Here is a 22,399-nt window from a genome sequence, read left to right as displayed (position 1 = left end):
ATCAGAGAGCAACAATGGAGCCAATCATGGACTCATGCCCATGCCTCCAGCACACACACTCTGCTCCCATCCTCACTGAACTCCCTCGGAGACACCAAAGCACTGCCTGGTTGCTCAAATCACACCACTGTTGGAGAAGGTTTAATAGGTTGGCACAACATCATGGACCAAAGGGCCTGTTCTTTGTAGGACACAGTTGTTGAACTCCACAATTCATGGTCTCAATATTATTTTTTTACTTATTTATTTAATATTATTTAGGTTTCTTTTGTACTTGCACAGTGTCTTTTGCATATTGGTTGTTTGTCAGTCTTCGTGCTTAGTTTTTTCATGATTCTATCGCACTTCTTTGTAAATGCCCACAAGAAGATGAATCTCAGGGTAGTATACGGTGACATATACATACTGATAATAAATTCACTTTGAACGATGTTTCATGTTGAAGTCAAGAGTCCGTTTCATCATACTAGGAATCCATCTTATCATACTAGTTACAATGATGCCATTGATGCCCAGCTCTGGAAAATGATTAAAAATCATTCAATTATTAACTCCTGCTGTTCGAAATGCTGAGAAATATCAATCTGGGTACAGAGAGGAAGGGAGGGTCAGAGGAGGAAGGACAAGTGATAGAGTGCCACAGTGCTATCTGGGGTGGATCGCTGATAGAACGAGATGGGGTAATGAGGAGCTGCAGCACAGGGGTCTCATGGAAAGTGGAGAATACCAGCTTTGTCTCAGAAAGGGCAGAGTTTGAACATAATGCTCTGCGTAAGCAAGAGTGACTTCATTCGTGGACACAGCAAGCCTAACATGACATTTCAACCTTCAGTGACCACAGTGCTGGCACCCAGTCACAAAGGGAGAGTGGATCCAGAAAGCTTCACCTTTCTGACGTCAAGAACATCTCAAGTTGCACAAGTCCTCTCCCCTCCCGCATTAACACCACTCTCCTCCTTACACAGCAGCTAGGCACACCTCACACTCCGAAACCTCTGCACTTACCATTGTCCCTCACACGTGAATGCTCTCTACTTGCACACTGGCCACCTGCCACTTGCACACTTGACACCCATCACACGAACACCCTACTATCCACATACCAACCAGGCCTCCCTTTGCACACTAACACCCAGCCCCTTTCCTCACCTGCAGCCTCACACGCTGTGGGTCAGAAACAAACATAATCAAGGACCCATTGATCTGATGTGACGTAAACGAGCTGCATGGGCCAAATGCCTGTGAATCTGGTTCTAAAACACTGCTGAGAATTGATAGTTCAGGCACACCCTGGAACGTAACAGCAATAGTCCCATTAAACCAAGACTCTGGTTCGTGAACTCTTCCTGGCACACAGTCTGTGCACAGAGCAGACTCTCTCCATGGCATCCAATCAAGCACTCCCTGGTCACACACAGCGCAAATGTGATGTAGTGGAACACTCCCTATTATATAACCAATTAATACTCCCAGTGTAGGTACAGGTCAGATTAGCTGCAGCGTGAACAGCCAGCTGTAGAGACCCATCAAACACTGCCTGGGTAGTGTGGATAGAGAGAAATGAGCTCTCCTTAAATGCCCAGAAAGAGTGATGTCCAAAAATAAATCTATTATCAACATACGTTCATTTCTCTGCAGCAGAACAAATAAATACAATAGAGTAAATGAAAAACTATACACAAAGAATAGTAAACAACCAATGTGCAAAAGATAAACTATACACATACAAATAAATAAATAAATAATATTGAGAACATGAGATGTAGAGTCATTCAGTGAGGGAGGTTATCCACATTGGTTAGGAGCCTGATGGTTGAAGGGTAATAACGGTGCCTGAACCTAGTGCTGCGGGACTTAAGGTTCTTGTACTTCCTTCCCGATAGCAGCAGCAAGAAGAGAGCATGGCCAAAATGGTGGTGGATGTTGCTTTTTTGTGGCAGTGCTCCTGGTCGATGTGCTCACCGTGTGCGTCTCAAAGTCCCTTCCAACACTCATAGAATGGGTTAGGTCCTGAATAAAGTGTCCTCAGTACAGTGGCAGCTAAGACTCACGGAAGAGGGTAAATGCTACTTGTCTCACTATACAGTCCTATCAAACACTGTGAAGGCAGGTTATATATAATGCACCTGACACATAGTCCTATCAAACACTGCCAGGGCAGGTTAGATATAATGTACCTGACACACAGTCCTATCAAACACTGCCAGGACAGGTTATATATAATGCACCCTACACACAGTCCTATCAACACTGCCAGGGCAGGTTAGGTACAATGCACCCTACACACAGTCCTATCAACACTGCCAGGGCAAGTTAGATATAATGTACCTGACACACAGTCCTTTCAAACACCACCAGGGCAGGTTAGATATAATGCACCCAACACACAGTCCTATCAACACTGCCAGGACAGGTTCAAAGTTCAAAGTAAATTGATTATCAAATGATGTACTGAATAGAGTGCATCAGATTCATTTGATGTTCCTTAAGATTCATTTTCTTGTTGGTATTTACAGGGAAAGAAAAGAAATACAAATTTTTATGAAAAACTATACATAAACAAAGACTGATAAATAACCAATGTGCAAAAGAAGACAGATTTTGCAAAATAAAATAATACTGGGAAATTGAGGTGGAGTCAGTAATAAGGAAGGGAAATGAAACATTAGCATTCATTTTGAGAGAACAAGAATAGAAAGGCAAGGATGCAATGCTGGGGCTTTGAAAGTCACTGAGCAGATGATTTTGCAGTATTGTGAGCAGTTTTGGGCCCCTTATCTAAGAAAGGTTATGCCCTGGCATTCAAGTGGGTCCAGAGGAGATTCATGAGAATGATACTGGGAATGAAAGGGTTAATGTATGAGGAATGTTTGATGGCTCCAGGCCTGTTCATGCTGGTGTTTAGATGGAAGGCGGACGGGTGGGCGGGGGGGATATGAGGAGGAGATCTCATTGAAACCGACCAAATATCAAAAGGACTGGATAGAGTGGACATAGCGAGGCAGCCTTCCAACCGTGGGAGCATACAGAACCAGAGAGCACAGCCTCAGAATAGTACGTCCCTTCAGAGATGTGGACGGATTTCTTTAGTCAGAGGTGGTGAATCTGTGGAATTTATTACCATAGGCAGCTACGGAGGCCAAGTCAATAGATATATTTAAAGTGGAGTTTAATAGGTTCTTGATTAGTAAGGGTGACAAAGGTTATGGGAAAAGGCAAGACAAAGGATTGAGAGGGATAATAAATCAGCCCTGATCAGATAGCAGAGCAGATTCGATGGGCTGAATGCCCTAATTCTGCTCCTATGTCTTATGAGTTGTAAAAAGTCTTTGAAAGTGAGGCTGTAGGATGTAGAATCAGTTCAGAGTAGTGGTGACTGAAGTTATCCACACCAGTTCTGGAGCCTGATGGCTGCAGGGTAATAACTGTTCCTGAACCTGCAGTGGTGGGACCCAAGACTCCTGTACCTCCTGCCTGATGGTAGGGGCAAGAAGAGGGCATGGACGGCATGGTGGGGCCAGATATAATATATCCTCCACACAGTTCTGGTGATAAATTGGTTTATTATTGTTACATATACTGAGCTACAGTGAAAAACTTGTTTTACACTTAATGAAACGATCTGTATGGATGACATCAGTGCATCGAGGTAGTTTTGGGGAAATCAATAACAGAGTGTAGGATAAAGTGTTACAGTTACAGATAAAGTGCAGTGCAGGCAGACAATAAGGTGCAAGACCATGACAAGCCAGACTGTGAGGACAAGAAGCCATTGAGTTCTCGAAGGGACTGTCCAATAGTCTTATCACAGCAGGGTAGAAGCTGCCCTTGAGCAGGGTAGTGCATGATTTCAGCCTTTTGTATCTTCTTCCCAACTGGGCAGAGGAGGGGTGGGGGGGGTGGGGGGGAAGAGCAGAGAATGCCTAGGCTGGGTGGAGTCTATGATTATGTTGGCTGCTTTCCTGGTTAGATATGTTGTACTTTCCACACAATCCTATCAACATCACACAACACACACAAAATGCTGGTGGAACACAGCAGGCCAGGCAGCATCTATAGGAAGAGGTACAGTCGACGTTTCGGGCCGAGACCCTATCAACATCACCAGCTCAGGTATGTCCATCCATATTGCTGCACTGAAACAAAAGCTCTATTGACAAGACATGACTGTGAAACTCAGTCCAGCCCCTCCCTCTGCCTGTGGCACCTCCTGCCCTATTACTCCACTGGTCTGCTCCTGGGTACCCAATTTCCAAGCACTGCTTGGGGTACATGCCCCCAAGATGTCAGTGTGGAAGTCATCCAGGCAACATAGGTAGGGTTAATCTTCCTCTGCCCTTGTATAGGGGGAACTGCCTCTCAGCTGTACTTCTATACCTTGCTGAATGGAGAAACAGCCCTCCCACATTTACACACTCACCACTTAGGGAATCCAACCTCCATTGCATTTACACACTCAGTGATTGAGGTAAATCCCTCTGACCACATTTACACTGGCACTGGCCAGGGAACCCATTTCCACTTTTACACACTTACTCAGTGGGTAAAGTCATCCGGTTGCATTTACACACTCGCACTTAGGGAACCTAGACACCACTGGGGAATCCACCTGGCTGCATCTGCACACTCACCAGCACATTTACACACTTGCTGACTGGGGAACCCCTCTTCATTTACACACTCACCAGGAGGGGGGAACTCTCCCCCACTGCATTTGTAAACTGTCTGACCAAGGTGAGCCTCCCCAGTCTTTGACACAATCACTGACCAAGGGAGTCTCCCAACAAATTCTAAACCCTTATAAAGCAAGGGACCCCCGCCATCCTACTATGGTTACACACCCAGTAAGAGAATCTCCCATCCTATTTACACACTCACTGACCAGGTAAACCCAATTATATTCACACACTCACCGACCTGGTGAATCCCCACATTTTTACACATTGAACAACTGGGGAAACCCTTGCCATGTTTACACACTCACTGACCAAGTGAATCTCTGGTATATTACACTCACTGTGTGAGGGAACCCATGTTATTCTTACACACTTGTTGACTAGGTGATTTCCCACTGCATTTACACACTCACTGACTGGGACAACCCCTGCAAATTTACACACTCGCTGGCACAGAGAATCTTTAATGGTATTCATAAAGTATTTGAGGGTGGGGAGGGAGTTGGTATGTGAAGTCTGAGGGGCAGGGATGAGGTGTGGGTAGGGAGGGAGGGATGGAGCAAGGAAGGCCAAAAATGGGCTGGGGAAGCCTGTGACGGGGAACAAAAATAGCGTGTGGGGGGGGGTGGAGAAAGTGAAAAGGCAAAGAGCAAGGTGAGGGAAGAGTTAGCGGGAGGGGAGGGGAGGGGAGAGTGAGGGAAGACGAGAAAGGACAAAGCAGCAGAGAAGGAAGGCGAGAGTTCTGGGGAGAGAAGGGAGAAGTGACTGGAGAGCGAGGAGGAGCGAAAGGAGAAGTATCCAGGCGAGGGCAGGATGAGGGGAGGTAGAAGAGGGCAAGGTAGGCAGATAGGGAAGGGTCTGTGGGAAGAAGCAAGAAGGAGAAATGCGGTGGGGCTGTGATCAAAGAGGTGGGGTTTAGAAGCGGGGAGGTGGGGCTACGATCCAGGAAGGCGGGGCTTATGCAGAGAGCAAAACCCCTCCATGGGGACCTCATCTGTCACATCACATCCCCAGACCCCACCTCACCCAACCCACGCACGCAGCGGCGCCCGGCGAACAGCTGAAGACGACACCCACATACTCCACGCCGTGCCAGCACTCGGTACCGGGGCTGGGATCGAGACTCACCCCCACTACCGCTTCCCCTCATCAAACTTCACTTCCACGGAGTTAAATTAGGAAAGAAACCGTCCCCTGCAAAACACACACGCCACCCGTTAAATGCGCCCACCTACCGCGACGGGCGGCACTTAGTTGGTTGCAGTGAAACAATAAATGAATGATTGCACACTGCAAACTAACCCAAACCCAATACTTTGACAGCGGTTTACCATTAAAAGCAGAGACGACAATTAAGCAGCCTTCAGTAATGAGTTGCAATCGATCGGACTCACCACGCCGTGTTCCTGTAGGGTTTATTCCTCGAGCAATGCAATTAGGAGTCCGGGGCCTCAGTTTTCCAGGAAATGGGAATTTTAGGATCATTTGCAGGACGCTCATTGGCCACTGCCCTTTCGCCTTCCCCACCCCGAGGTCCTGTCACTTTCCCGGTTACATTGTTACTCCGCTCTCTCCAGCTGTCCATCACCGCGCAGGCACCCCTCTGGTTGCCTGCCGCCCCCGCCAACTACCATTGGCTGCCGGCGGCTGTCAATCAGGGAGCCGGGACCAATCCGAAGCCAGTTTCTTCGTTGATTGGCAGCGGGCGCACACCGCCCTCGCCAGCGGCAATACAACAAAACTTGTTTTACCGTATGTACACCCCCGATCGCCAGCGAGCATGTAGTCGGAATAATGATCGGTTTGAAGGGAACGTCGACGCTTAGCATGGGGTTGCTGGGCCGAAGGGTCTGCCTTGGTGTTGTATGTATCCAAATGAGGGAGGTATTTCTTTTTCTCTCTGCTAACTATCCCAAAAAATGAATAAATGCCAGAATTTATAACTCATCCCAAATTTCCTTTGGGTCAAAGATATGGCAGATGCCAGAAATTTCCTAGAACAATGCAAAATGCTGGAATGAAGAGTTTCTAAAACTGCAAAGAGTACAGAACATTTGAAGTGCATTCAGCCCTTTGATTAACAGGATCATAGAGGCTCAGAAGGTCATGGGCCAAATGATAGGCATTTTGGTTGACATGGCCAAGTTGGGCCAAGGGGGGGCTAATCCTGTGCTGTGATTCTATGGCTGAACCCACCTTCCTGACATTTCTCAGTATCACTGTTTCCTTCCCAATCAGATGCTGACTCAACCTTAAATATACCAGAACTCTGCCCCCACAGATCTGAATGGCAAGGAGTTTCCCTGACTCACAACCCTCTGGGAGAAGAAATTCGTCGTCCTCTCTGTCATGAGGGGCATCCTTTTATTTCCAGGCATAGAGCTGCACAGCACAGGAACCGGGCTGATGGCCCATAATAGTCGTGCCATGATACCAACTCAAACTGTACTTGCATGTACTGTACTTGTCCCTCCATTTTCCACCTGTTCATGGGTCTGTCAAAATGTCCTTTTAACGTTGCAATCATATCAGCCTCCAAGCACCAACACTGTCTGTGTATAAAACAAGCCTCATAAATCCACTTTAAAATTTTCCCCTCTCACCTTTTGAAGTTACTGCCTTTAGTAATTAGCATTTCCACCCAGGGAAAACAGATTTATTGACTCCATAATTTTATAATGTCTTCTCTTATCTACTGAGGCTCCAGCTAAAGCAATCCCGTTTTGCTTAGATTTTCCTTGGAGACAACATGCTGGTGAATCTCTTCAGCACCCTCTCCAAAGCCTCCACATCTTTCCTTGGGGCAGCGTAGTGGTTAGCACAACACTTTACAGTACCAGTGATCTGAGTTCAATTCCCACTGCTGTCTGTAAGGAGTTCCTCCTCGTGACCGTGTGAGCTTCTTCCGGGTGCTCTGGTTGGTAGTTCATAGGTCATTGCAAATTGTCCCGTGATTAGGCTAGGGTTAAATCCTGAATTGCTGGGCAGCTCAGCTCGAAGGGCCAGAAGAGCCTATTCTATGCTGTATCTCAATCAATAAATTAAAATAAATAAAATTGTAACGCAGCCTGCAGATTCCACAAGGGTCTTCATCTGAAGTGTCAACTGCTTATTTCTCTCCATAGATGCTGCCTGACCTGCTGAGTTCCTGCAGCATTTAGTATGTGTTGCTTGAGATTTCCAGTGTTCGCAGAACCCCTTGTGACTCTGCCTCTGGGCTTTGCCGTGACAGGAAATATCCTCTGTGCAATGGTACATAAGAATATTTCAATAATATCGCTTCTCTATACTCTAGTTCCACCCAATCCCTCCACTACAGGGCTGCCAAAATTGTTTGCAGTACCCTAGATGTGGCCACTTTCACTAGTGCCCTGCATATTTTCAGAGACTTCCCTGCTGTTATACTCCAAAACCTCTTGAGAACAAAGGTCTGGATTCCATTAAGATTCCTCTGATCATTGCACATGTGTGCTAGATTACTGTGTTTCATGCACAAGGATTCCCCCTCCCCCCCATCCCTTTTTGCTACAGTTTGCTGCAGACAGAGTCAAACAGTGTGGCAATAAGTCTGTGCTGACCGAAGTGATTTCCTAAGGTAGCTGTTTTTAAATGTATTTGGCCCACGTCCCTCTAAACCTCTCACATCCGTGTCTCAAGTCAGAATGTCTCAAACATTGTAGTTATACCTGCCTCTGCCACTTCCTCTGGCAGTTCATTTCACATACCCACTGCCCTCTGTGTGAAAAACTGGTTCCTCAGAGGCCCTTTAAATCCATCCCCTCTCACCTTAAACTTGTGTCCTCTGTTTTTAGATCTCCCTACTTTGGGAGGAAAATAAAAACCTGTGACTATCAAAACTTTTCACGCCCCTCATGATTTTATAAACATCTGTAAGATCACATTATCAGCCTCCTTCGCTCTGGGGAATCTATCCAGTCCCTCCTTGTCAAGTCATGTCAAGTTTATGTTTTTGCGCACAAGTACAGTGAGGTACAGGTACAATCAAGCCCTCCACTCCCGGTAACATCCTGGTAAGATTTCGTTTCTACTTTGTCCATTTTCCCGAATTGAGCACCTTCATGTCACCTCCAAACTGATGACTAGTCGCCATATGCCAGCTAGTTCCATGCTCACCTACTCCACCAAGATCTCTCTGCAGACTGTTTTACTCCTCCTCACCATTCCACTTCCCAACTGTTATTTCGTAGTCTGCTGATTTGGCTACCATACCCTTCCTTCGCCTTAGGCATTAATAATTTATAAACTGCTGCTGTTCCTTTCAACACCCAACTGGCCTCAGATCGCCAGTCTGAAAATGACCCCTTATCTCACTGACTGATCATCTCCCACCCTCTGTTATGATCTCCACACTGCCCTCCTCCATCTTCCTGTTATCCCTCCATTCCTGGATCCAGCTATCATGTGCCAGCTCAAGCCCCACCTCTTTACGCTGCATTCCCCTCCCCCCACAACTCTGTCTTTCAATCCAGATGAATGGTCCTGACCCGAAACATCAGCTGCCCCTTTCCACAGATGCTACCTGACCTGCTGAGTGCCTCCAGCAATTGGCTTGTTGCTCCAGATTCCAGCATCTGCTGTCTCACATGTCATGACTGACTCTCAGTCCAGGACAATACATTACCTTTAACCCAAGGGGTTCCTGTTGAGTCAGGCATATGGTCATACATTTTCTAGAAGCCCAGATATATCTGCTAGTTCTCATCTATCTATTCTGGTTAAGACTTCACCATAAAAAAAACCTCAAACATATGTCAGAATCAACATCCCCCTTCACGAAGCTCAGCAAACTCTCTGCTGAATTAAGATTAGGATTTTCCGAATGTGCTTTCATTACTTCCTCAATGATTGATTCTAACATTTCTACAACAATACAAGCCGGGCTAATTGGCCAGTAGACACTCTCAGAATCCCTCCTATTTTGGATAAGGCGGTCTCCGTTGGCAGTTTGCCAGAGCTCTGGCACTTCTCCAGAAGCTAAGGGGCTTTGGAAGAATTCAGGACCTTGATCTGAAATGTTAACTCATTATTTTCTACAGATGGTGTCTGACTGAGTGAGTGGTTCCAGAGATTTTTGTATTTAAGTTAAATTAGTCTGCTTACTATTTGAACAGACTACCAGATGGAAGAATGCAGACTGTTCTAATGCAAATTCCTGTACCCAGGCGCTGTGCCCTCAGTACTGAGAGTGTGCTTCTGTATTTTTTTCTCCTTAGACGTAACTGAGTATCTGGGTACAAACTTTATCTGGCACAAGTTTTAAGATGGTGGACTGAGTGTAAATTTGGTAACTGCCTGATATCACTCAGTGAATCTGGTGACTTTCTTCCAGGAGCCTCGCTGTTGCCTCCCAATCCCTTCAGAGACACACCGGGAAGTGGCTGCACCATCCGCGCTGGGCAAAATAAAACAAACCTCGTCAATGAACCTTTGCTTCTGCTACTGGGCAGGAAGTACAGGAGCCTTAGGTCGCACGCCACCCAGTTCAGAAACAGTTATTACCCAATAACCATCAGGCTCCTGAACTGCCGTGGATAATTTCACTCTCAACACTGAACTGATGCCACAATCTATAAACTGACTTTTAAGAGCACTACAACTCGTGATCTCAATATTATTTATTTATATCCTATTGGCACGATTTGTTTTCTTTTACACATTGAATGTTTGTCAGTCTTTCTTATGTATAGTTTTTTTCCAGAAGCACTGTTGTTATTTCTTCATTTTCCTGGAAATGCATGCAAAAAAATGAATCTCATGGTTGTATATGGTGACATACAATCACCGGCCACTTTATTAGGTACATGAGTGTACCTAATAAAACGGCTATAGGAGTGGAACCCAAGTGGTCTTCTGCTACCGGCCCAACCACTTCAAAGTTTGACATATTGTTTTTCCAGAAAGGCTCTTCTGCACACCACTGCTGTAACGTGTGATCATTCTCCTCTGACCTCTCTCATTAACAGTGCCTATTCACCCATAGAACTAATGCTCACTGTACACTTTTTGTCCGACCATTCTCTGTAAACTCTACATACAGACCGTTGTTTGTGAAATTCCCAGGAGATCAGCAGTTTCTGAGATACTCAAATCGTCCTGACTGGCACCAAAAATTATTCCATGGTCAATGTCACTTAGATCACATTTCTTCCCCATTCTGATGTTTTCTCTGAACAACAACTGATCCTTTTGACCATGTCTGCATGCTTTTGTGCATTGAGTTGCTGCCACATGATTGGCTGATAGATATTTGCATTAAGGTGCAGGTGTGCAGGTGTACCTAATATAGTGGCCAGAGTGTGTACGTAGTTTGGATACAAATTTACATTAAACTTTGAGCTATCAGCTCCATCCTCTGTGTCACTGCTGGTCTGTGTTCACCTTCCCCTTTAAGAGTCGTGCTGGGGCTGTTTACATTGGATCTGCCTTCAGATCCAGGAATCTGCCTGTGGACCGTGTTCCCACGCAGCACAACAACACATCGGAAGTACTTGAGTCACCGCGTACACTGGGCTTAAAAGGGCTGCAGCTCTTTGTTCTCTGCATCTTATTCCAGTGACTGCTTGTGTATAAATGTATTCCAGATTTCAATACCCTGGGGTGCACTCCAGAATGCAGGAGGTTTCAGTTAATGAAAGGGTTGGATGTGGATGAGGGAGTGAGGGGCGGGGAAGGAAAAGGGCTGGTACAAGAATATATGGGCAATGCAAATCTGGTACAGCAGGCTCGAAGGACAGAGTGGCTTCATGCTGGCCAATCTCAAGGAAGAATTCACCCTCCCTCTCACCACTTCCCTCATCCATATCCAACCCTGATGTTGATTCTCCTGTACTTGAGCTACCACTTACATTGGCCAGCTCCATCACAGGCACAACCCTCTCCACCATCGTAGACACCTTCAAAAGGTGATGCCTCTAAAATGCAGCATCTAGCACTAATGTCCCCCACTGCCTGGGATGTGCCCTCTTCTCACTTCTACCACCGGACAATGATACAAGAGACTAGGAGACCTAGAATCGAAGTTTGAAGAACAACTTCTTCCCCTTTACCTTCAGATTTCTGAGCAACTCACTCTTCCTCTTTGGCCCTACTTTTTTTTTGTAACATAGTCATTTTTTTCGCACGCACTGCACTGCTGTCACAAAACATCAAATTTAAAGATGTACATCAGAAACCTGATTCTGATGAGTGTCAATGTGTGGCTGAAGGTCGACATGGACTCCATAGGCTGAATGGTCCCATCTCTGTGGTCTGTGACTCTACCAGCTGATCCTTCTGCAGTATCACCTTCTGCAGGGTGTGGCAACACACTGCTGGTCTTGTGCTTCCAAAATGCCGTCCCCAGCTTTAAGCCACATCACCAGTCACTGGCCTGCAAAGTGTTGTGAGACCCTCTCTTAGCATGGACTACTCCTGGTGTACACCAGTAGCAGCGGCCTCTCTCCCCCACTGCCCCCACAAACTCCGTTCAGCCCTGTGGGACATTGCTGGCTGCAGATAACATTGCCGGCATGCTGGCTGAAACTGTCCAGGTCAGAGTTGGTGGGGCGTGGGTCTATGAAGTACCTGCGGGTTTTAACGAGTGCACAAGAAGAGAGGCTGCTTTAAACACAGTTTGGATGATGCATTGTGTAGCTAATGATCACACATAGTAACAGTACTTAGCAGTTAATTACCATCTCTCCATCTCAGGGTTTAAACACAGAAGCCTCAGCAGCAACACAGTGACTGGACACCCTAAATTAAAGTGTTGTGGATTTGGCAGGCAGTCTGAATGAAACACACTACCTTGATAGCCAGCTCCCAATCGGACACCAGACTACACCATTGTGTTGGGAACGGTAGGACTCAGGAATGAGAAAATTCAACAAGTGTTAAAGCTTTTGAATGACAGCATTTTGTTCATGAAAATAGATACGGTGGTTTAGGAAGGAAACAAAGATAACGAGGCATTGGTAACTCAGATAATCCCAGGAAAATTAAGGATAAAATGGGCTAACAGGTTCACCTCCACCCAATAGACTTGATGGGCCAAATGGCCTGTCTGCTCCCATGCCCTATGGTCTATGGTCACGAGCAGCGACTGCCTCGAACTGCATCCCGTTCGCTGTGCAGTGTGGCACAGTGGCACTGCCTCACAGCCCCAGAGATCTGGTTCAATCCTGACCTCTGGCACTGCCTGTGTGGAGTCTGCACGTTCTCCCTGTGACCTCCCACACCTCAATGACATGGCCACCGTAAACTGTTCCCAGTGTGTAGGGTGAGGGCTCGAATCTGGGGTAAAGTTGCTGATGGAAATGAGGGCTGAACAGAAATTGGGAAAACACACAACTGTCCTCATTGAGGGGTCAGCGGTGGAAAAGGGTGAGCAGCTTCGAACTGTCAGCATCTCAGAGGGTTTGCTCAGGGAGCTCTGGTTAACTCCCTCTGGAAATTGCCCCCGGTGCGGAGGGTATCTGGGAATATGTGGAGAATTGGTGAGAGGGAATTTGGGGAAAAGGGAATGACAAAAATGCTCAGAGACTCAATGGGCCAAATGAGTGCCTTGGAGAAACAATAACATAAATATAATGTAACAAATATCCTCCAAGAGGACCACAACTTTGCTGGGGTTTGGATGCTGGCGTGCCTCAATGTCCCAGAGAGCTATGTTGGCTAGAGTCAGGACTTTGTGCTTTGACTCTTGGTAGGGTCACCCATGCCAAGCAGGCCAAAGGGCAGAGGCCAGACTAAGAGAGGTCCACAGGTCCTCCGGGTTCAGATGTTCAGATGGTCAAAAAAATATTGTTACGGAAACAGCAATGAAGAATCCTTTTATGTCTGTGTGTGACTAAGGACCCTGAACCGCACTGGGGACACAATAAAGAAGATGGCCAGGGACGGTCAGAGATGGAGGATCTTCATTGCTGTCCTTATCACGAGTGGCATAATGGGCAGTCAGTGTAACAAATAAAACAAAGGCTGTATTGCACAGACGGAGACAACAGAAGCTGCAGATGATGGAACCAGGAGTCTTAACCAGTCTGCAGGGGGGTCCTCAGTGGTCGAGCAGCACCTGCGAGGCTGAGAGATGCTTGATGTTTTGGGTTGAGAGTGAGGAGGGGAAGCAGCTGCTATAAAGAGGTGAAGGAAGGAGTGAGGTAGGGACTGGCAGGTGAATGGTGCAACTGAGTCAGGAGGAGTATGATGGGCAGATGGAGTCGTTGGAGTGGGGAGGGAGGGTGGAGATGGAAGACAGCGGCTGGTGGGCCAGGGACAGATGCTACTGCCGTAAATCTCCGATAATCTGGCACCCTCTGACCTTTGGCAGATTTTCCATACTATTGCATGTTACTTCTCTTAGCACGCAAACGCGTTTGTATTTCTCCTTTTTAGGAACTTGCACTGAAGTACAATTAATAAGTATACAGAGGCATACAAACGTTTGGGCACCCCGGTCAAAATTTCTGTTACTGTGAATAGTTAAGTGAGTAGAAGATGAACTAATCTTCAAAAGTCATAAAGTTAAAGATGAAACATTCCTTTAATCATTCTAAGCAAGATTAGTGTATTATTTTTGTTTTGTACAATTTTAGAGTGCAAAAAGGAAAGGAGCACCATGCAAAAGTTTGGGCACCCCAAGAGATTTGAGCTCTCAGATAACGTTTACCAAGGTCTCAGACCTTAATTAGCTTGTTAAGGCTATGGCTTGTTCACAATCATCATTAGGAAAGGCCAGGTGATGCAAATTTCAAAGCTTTATAAATACCCTGTCTCCTCAAACATTGTCCCAACAATCAGCAGCTCTGGGCTCCTCTAAGCAGCTGCCTAGCACTCTGAAAATTAAAATAAATGATGTGCACAAAGCAGGAGAAGGCTATAAGAAGATAGCAAAGTGTTTTCAGGTAGCCGTTTCCTCAGTTCGTAATGTAATTAAGAAATAGCACTTAACAGGAACAGAGGAGGTCAAGTTGAGGTCTGGAAGACCAAGAAAACTTTCCAAGAGAACTGCTTGTAGGATTGCTAGAAAGGCAAATCAAAACCCCCGTTTGACTGAAAAAGACCTTCAGGAAGATTTAGCAGACTCTGGAGTGGTGGTGCACTGTTCTACTGTGCAGTGACACCTGCACAAATATGACCTTCATGGAAGAGTCATCAGAAGAAAACCTTTCCTGTGTCCTCACCACAAAATTCAACATCAGAAGTTTGCAAAGGAACATCTAAACAAGCCTGATGCATTTTGGAAACAAGTCCTGTGGACTGATGAAGTTAAAATGGAACTTTTTGGCTGCAATGAGCAAAGGTATGTTTGGAGAAAAAAGGGTGCAGAATTTTATGAAAAGAACACCTCTCCAACTGTTAAACATTGGGGTGGATCGATCATGCTTTGGGCTTGTGTTGCAGCCAGTGGCATGGGGAATATTTCGCTGGTAGAGGGAACAATGAATTCAGTTAAATACCAGCAAATTCAGGAAGCAAACATCACACCGTCTGTTAAAAAAAAAGCCGAAGATGAAAAGAGGATGGCTTATACAACAGGATAATGATCCTAAACACACCTCAAAATCCACAATGGACTAGCTCAAGAGGCACAAGCTAAAGGCTTTGCCATGGCCCTCACAGTCCCCCGACCTAAACATCATCACAAATCTGTGGATAGACCACAAAAGAGCAGTGCATGCAGGACGGCCCAAGAATCTCACAGAACTAGAAGCCTTTTGCAAGGAAGAATGGGTGGAAATCCCCCAAACAAGAATTGAAAGACTCTTAGCTGGCTACAAAAAGTGTTTACAAGCTGTGATACTTGCCAAAAGGGGGTGTTACTAAGTACCGACCACGCAGGGCACCCAAACTTTTGCTTCGGGCCCTTCTCCTTTTTTGTTATTTTGAAACTGTAAAAGATGCAAATACAAAAGTAATCTTGCTTAAAATATTAAAGAAATGTGTCATCTTTAACTTTATGCCTTTTGGAAATCAGTTCATCTTTTACTCGCATAGCTATTCACAGTAACAGAAATTTTGACCGGGGTGCCCAAACTTTTCCATGCCACTGTATAATAGCTGTATTTTAACTGTAAAATTTCCAGTGAACCTTCTGGGTTTAAAAGGAGTGTGGATCATGGATCAGTGATGGATGCCACCTTCTTAAGGCACTCTTTTGAAGATGTCCTCGACGGTAGGGAGATTTGTACCTGTGACGCAGTTCGGCAAGTCTACAACGCTCTATTGACCCTGGTCACTGGAGCCTCCATACCAGCTGGTAATGCAACTAGCTGGAACACTCTCCACCATTCCCCTAAGGAAGTATGCACGTCTTTGGTGGCATACCAAATATTCTCAGGCTCCTAATGAACTATAGCAACTGGCATGACGTCTTCCTGATTGTATCAATGTCTTGGGGCCATCCTCTGTGGTGTTAACGCCCATGAACAATGGGACAGCAGATCATCGGAGTTTTACTGCCCACTCTGTGTTGGGCACCACTACACAGGTATGCATTCCCAGCTTTGTTTATCTGAATGCAGCCACCCTTTGAGAAAATCAACAATGGAGACAGAGAGAAGTGATTATGATCTAACTGAGGTTATTCAGAGGTAGTTACAAAATGACCACAGGCATGTCCTACACAGTGTGCACAGTGAATGTTTGGGAGAGATCAACAAACTGAAATTGTCACGGTGAGAGGTGCAGTGGAGCCCTGACAAGAAAGGATGGGTGATGGCAGAAGGGAGAGTGAACATTGCCCAAAAATAAACTGGGACAGAAAACTCTATTAGGAGTTATTTGTAGACCCATCAAAGAATGATTGCAGTTTTGGAAAATACAATCAGGAAATTATTGGTGGATGTAATGGTGGTGTAACAGGGCACCACATCACCAAACGCTTCTCTACAGATGTACTGTTGAAATAGTACTCACTGTTGCATCATGGTCTGGTACAGCTATTCATGTGCACAAAAACGCAAGAAGCTCTAAAAGAGAAGTGAGCTCCGGGCGCATCCCTCCCCACTACCTATAGTATCTAAAGGAGGAACTACCTTCAGAAGGCAACATGTATCATCTTGGATCACCACCATCCACCTTCCCACAGCTACTATCGGCCAGGAAGTACAGACGCCTGTCGTCCCACACCACCAGATTCAAGAACAGTTACTTCCGTTCAACCATTCAGCTCTTGAACCAAACTTCACACCCATCATCACCAGCTCAGCACAGCAACGCAATGACCACTTTGACTACTTGCACTTCTTCTCCTTTGAAATGTAATTATCCTGTATAATCTTATATAATTTATGTTTAGTTTACATTTCCCTTGTGGGTGCTGCTTGTAATATGCAACGTGCCCTGGGAAGCTGCTGCAAGTGTACTTCTCGTTGCCCTTGTGCATACACGAACTTGTGCAAATGACAATAAACTCGAGTTTGACTTTGATCAGGATGGACATATCTACCAACAGATTTCACAAACAAACTTTGTAATATTTAACATGAGGAGTAGAATCATAAAATACATTCAAAATAGTTTCTTAGATATTCCTATTGAGGAATGAGTAAGGAGAGAAGTTGATATTTAGCAGCATGATATACAATCTCTCAATATAATTATAGGATATATCACAATGGAGCTCCGGTTAATCGTAATAATGGAGAAAAGTGATTATATCACTGATATTGATATAAATATATATTGAGTATGAGAGCAATTCATTTAAATCAAATGGTATTCTAAATTAGAACAGAGCAACTGTATAGGTATATGATGCAAATTGGCTATGATCTAGAAATTAGCTTAAAATGAATTATGGCAGCGAAACAATTGCATTTAACAATATCATAGTTCACAATTATCCCTTCCCTTAGGGAATAAAAACTCCACAGGAAAAATGCTTTAATATGAGAAGTTAAATTTAGTGTCAAAGGAAAAAAATATAATGTAGTAAGCCTGAAAGCTAATAAGATTTTTGAATTCAGCAAAGGACAATGAAGGAAAAGAATATGAGATTAAATTAGCAAGGGACATGTAAATGAATTGTAAAATTTACTGAGGAGGTGCTAAAAAAATGGAAAAGTTACTGAGCATACACAACAGCTCCCCACAGTCAAATGCACGAGGGGAAGACAACAGTCTTAAACAAATGCTTTGCATCTGTCATTACAATATTCTGAAAAGGGTCAGGAGCCACAGTTCAACTGAGACAGAAGATATTTTGCAGATGCTGGAAAGACACACACAAAACGCACAGGAAGGGGCAAGGGGGAATCTCAGCAGGTTAGGAGTCCTGAAGAAGGTTCTCATCCCAAAACGTTGACTGTTTATTCCCCTTCATAGATGACCACATACTGAGATTCCTTTTACTGTGGGCATATTCAGCAAATCTACAGAATAGTAACTATAAAAGGATCAATGAAAGATCAAGCCGAGCATTGAAGACAACAAACTGCAAATGCAAATATAAATAAATAGCAATAAATAACAGAGAAATCAAATAACAAGATAAGTAGTCCTTAAAGTGAGATCACTGGTTGTGGGAGCACCTCAATAGATGAGTGTGGTTATCCTCTTTTGCTCAAGAGCCTGATGGTTAAGGGGGTGGTAACCTTTCTTGAACCTGGTGGTGCGAGTCCGGAAGATCTTGTGCCTTCTACCTGATGACAGCAGTGAGAAAAGAACATGGACTGGGTGGTGAGGATCACTGCTTTCCCACGACAGTGTTTCATGTAGATGTGCTCAGTGGTTGGGAGGGCTTTACCCGTGACGTACTGGGCTGAATCCACTACCTTTTGTAGGATTTTCCATCTGAGGGCATTGGCGTTCCCACACCAGACGTTGCCTGACCTGCTGAGTTTCACTGTTGGGAATTTAAACAAATTAGTCTTGGTATAGAAGTTGTAATTGGGGAAAATTAAAGGGATTAAAGATCGCCCGATCCTGATGGTTCCTCTCCCTCAGCTTCTGATGGTCATGGAGATAGTGGGTGGATAAGAAGACAAGAACATAGGAGGGAAGAGGCCCCATCATTCTAGGTCATGCCTCTTCATCTGGATTGTGTCCACCTGAAACACCGACTGTCCTGCTCCCCACCCACCAGCAGATGCCTCTAGCATTCTATTCTAGCACTCTATTCATCTAGCATTTGTTTTTCTTTGCCCCAAATTTCCAACATCTGTCATCTGTTGTGTCCACAAGAAAATAGGTTCAATGAGCAGGCCGCTCGGCACGCCAAGCTTGCCCTGTCACTCAATTCAATCTGACCAAAACCTTAATTCCTCTTCTGTGCCAGTTCCCCACAGACCTCAGTCTTCCTGATCTTTCAGAAATTTACCTCCCTCCTCTTCAAAATACCCCTCAGTGATCCAGCCTCCGCAAGATTCTCGGGTAGAGAATTCCAGAAGGTGGCTTGATGGTCCTTCACGAGATTGATTTTATTGTCACTGCAGACTGGAAGGACACAAACTCATCCTTGTCATTCAAGAGAGGAAAAGAGAAGTCGTACTCTGACATCAATAGAGGAAATGCCAGAATCTATTATTAGGGATATGGCAGTTAAAAAAACTATAACATTGGGCACAAACAAGACTGATTCATAAAAGACTGATTCAACAAATCTGTGAGGGTTTGTTTAGGATGTAACTAGCAGGTAGATAAGGGAGATAATGATTTTCGTCATTGAACAGTACAACAAAGTGCAGATCCTTCAGCTCACGATGTTGTGCTGACCTATATGAACCAACTCCACGATCAATCTAACCCTTCTCTCCTACACAGCCCATAGCTCTCCATTTGCCTTACATTCATGTGCCTATCCAAATGTTCCTGGTGTATCAGCACTACCACCACACCCACTAGTGCCTCCCAGGCACCCACCATACTCTGTGTAAAAAAATCTACCTTTGACATCTCCACTAAATTTCTTCCACTCAACTTAAATAGATGTCCTTTGGTATTGGACATTGCAGCCCTGGGGAAAAGATGCTGACTATCTATTCCAACTGAATCTAGAAACATAGAAAACCTACAGCACAATACAGGCCCTTAGGCCCACAAAGTTGTGCCGAACATGTCTCTACCTTAGAATTTACTAGGCTTACCCATAGCCCTCTATTTTTCTAAGCTGCACGTACCAATCCAAAAGTCTCTTAAAAGACCCTATCGTATCTGCTTCCACCACTGTCGCCAGCAGCCCATTCCGCGCACTCACCACTCTGTGTAAAAAACTTACCCCTGACATCTCCTCTGTATCTATTCCCCAGCACCTTAAACCTGTATCCTCTTGTGGCAACCATTTCAGCCCTGGGAAAAAGCCTCTGACTATCCATACGATCAATGCCTCTCATCATCTTATACACCTCTATAAGGTCACCTCTCATCCTCCGTCCCTCCGTTCACTCAACCTGTTTTCATAAGGCACACTCCCCAATCCAGGCAACACCCCTGTAAATCTCTTCTGCACCCTCTTGATGGCTTCCACATCCTTCTTGTAGTGAGGCGACCAGAACTGAGCACAGTACTCCAAGTGGGGTCTGACTAGGGTCCCATATAGCTGCAACATTACCCCTCGGCTCCTAAATTCAATTCTACGATTAATGAAGGCCAATACACTGTATGCCTTCTTAACCACAGAGTCAACCTGCGCAGCTGCTTTGAGTGTCCTATGGACCCCAAGATCCCTCTGATCCTCCACACTGCCAAGAGTCTTGCCACTAATACTATATTCTGCCATCATATTTGACCTACCAAAATGAACCACTTCACACTTATCTGGGTTGAACTCCATCTGCCACTTCTCAGCCTGGCTTTGCATCCTATCAATGTCCCGCTGTAACCTTTGACAGCCCTCCACACTATCCACAACACCTCCAACCTTTGTGTCATCAGCAAACTTACTAACCCATCCCTCCACTTCCTCATCCAGGTCATTTATAAAAATCAGGAAGAGTAAGGGTCCCAGAACAGATCCCTGAGGCATAGCACTGGTCACCAACCTCCATGCAGAATATGACTCGTCTACAACCACTCTTTGCCTTCTCTGGGCAAGCCAGTTTTGGATCCACAAAGCAATGTTCCCTCAGATCCCATGCTTCCTTACTTTCTCAATAAGTCTTGCATGGGGTACCATATCAAATGTCTTGCTGAAATCCATATACACTACATCTACTATTCTTCCTTCATCAATTGTTTAGTTACATCTTCAAAAAAATCAATCAGACTTGTAAGGCATGACCTGCCGTTGACAAAGCCTTGCTGACTATTCCTAATCATATTATACCTCTCCAAATGTTCATAAATCTTGCCTCCCAGGATCTTCTCCATCAACTTACCAACCACTGAAGTAAGACTCACTGGTCTATAATTTCCTGGGCTATCTCTACTCCCTTTCTTGAATAAGGGAATAACATCCGCAACCCTCCAATCCTCCGGAACCCCGTCCCCATCCCTACTGATGATGGAAAGATCATCGCCAGAGGCTCAGCAATCTCCTCCCTCACCTCCCACAGTAGCCTGGGGTACATCTCATCCAGTCCGGCGACTATTCAACTTGATGCTTTCCAAAAGCCCCAGCACATCCCCTTTCTTAATATCTACATGCGCAAGCTTTTCAGTCTGCTGAAAGTCATCACTACAATCACCAAGGTCCTTTTCCATAGTGAGTACTGAAGTAAAGTATTCATTAAGTACCTCTGCTATTTCCTCCGGTTCCATACACACTTTCCCACTGTCACACTTGACAGGTCCTATTCTTTCACGTCTATCCTCTTGCTCTTCACATACTTATAGAATGCCTTGGGGCTTTCCTTAATCCTGCCCGCCAAGGCCTTCTTATGGTCCCTTCTGGCTCTCCTGATATCCTTCTTAAACTCCTTCCTGTTAGCCATATAATCTTCTAGATCTCTAACATTACTGAGCTCTCTTAGCCATATAATCATCTAGATCTCTAACATTACTGAGCTCTCTGAACCTTTTGTAAGCTTTGCTTTTATTCTTGACTAGATTTATTACAGCCTTTGTACACCACGGTTCCTGTACCCTACCATAACTTCCGTCTCATTGGAACATACCTATGCAGAACTCCGCACAAATATCCCCTGAACATTTGCCATATTTCTTCCGTACTTTTCCCTGAGAACATCTGTTCCCAATTTAAGTTTCCAATTTCCTGCCTGATGGCCTCATAATTCCCCTTACTCCAATTAAATGCTTTTCTAACTTGTCTGATCCTATCTCTCTCCAATGGTATGGTAAAGGAGATAGAATTGTGATCACTATCTCCAAAATGCTCTCCCACTGAGAGATCTGACACCTGACCAGGTTCATTTGCCAATACCAAATCAAGTACAGTCTCTCCTCTTGTAGGCTTATCTACATATTGTGTCAAGAACCCTTCCTGAACACACCTAACAAACTCCACCCCATTTAAACCCCTTGCTCTCAGGAGATGCCAATCGATATTTGGGAAATTAAAATTTCCCATCACGACAACTCTGTTATTTTCACTCCTTTCTAGGATCTGTTTCCCTATCTGCTCCTTGGTATCCCTGTTACTATTGGGTGGCCTATAAAAAACACCCAGTATAGTTATTGACCCCTTCCTGTTCCTAACCTCTACCCACAGAGACTCCGTAGACAATCCCTCTATGACGTCCACCTTTTCTGTAGCCGTGACACTATCTCTGATCAACAGTGCCACGCCCCCTCCTCTTTTGCCTCCCTCCCTGTCTTTTCTGAAA

At 45.1% G+C, this 22,399-nt stretch overlaps 1 protein-coding gene across 14 annotated transcripts in view; it reads right to left on the bottom strand.

Annotated features, from left to right (window-relative positions):
* Positions 1-22,399, bottom strand: part of LOC134346695 (ras/Rap GTPase-activating protein SynGAP-like) — a 663,780-nt gene that overhangs the window by 338,415 nt on the left and 302,966 nt on the right. Inside the window, exon 1 of one of the 14 annotated variants that reach the window (XM_063048234.1) lies at positions 6,071-6,290. The exons of the other annotated variants lie outside the window; for them this stretch is intronic. The gene's annotated coding sequence lies outside the window, so the exon portion shown is untranslated. Of the gene's footprint in view, positions 1-6,070; positions 6,291-22,399 lie in introns of those variants that run through there. 14 annotated transcript variants of the gene reach the window in all.

This window comes from Mobula hypostoma, chromosome 5 (genome assembly GCF_963921235.1).
Source record: "Mobula hypostoma chromosome 5, sMobHyp1.1, whole genome shotgun sequence".
NCBI classification, from domain to species: Eukaryota; Metazoa; Chordata; class Chondrichthyes; order Myliobatiformes; family Myliobatidae; genus Mobula; species Mobula hypostoma.
The sequence above is the reverse complement of the archived record's forward strand: the minus strand, read 5'-3'. Positions and strand labels throughout refer to the sequence as shown.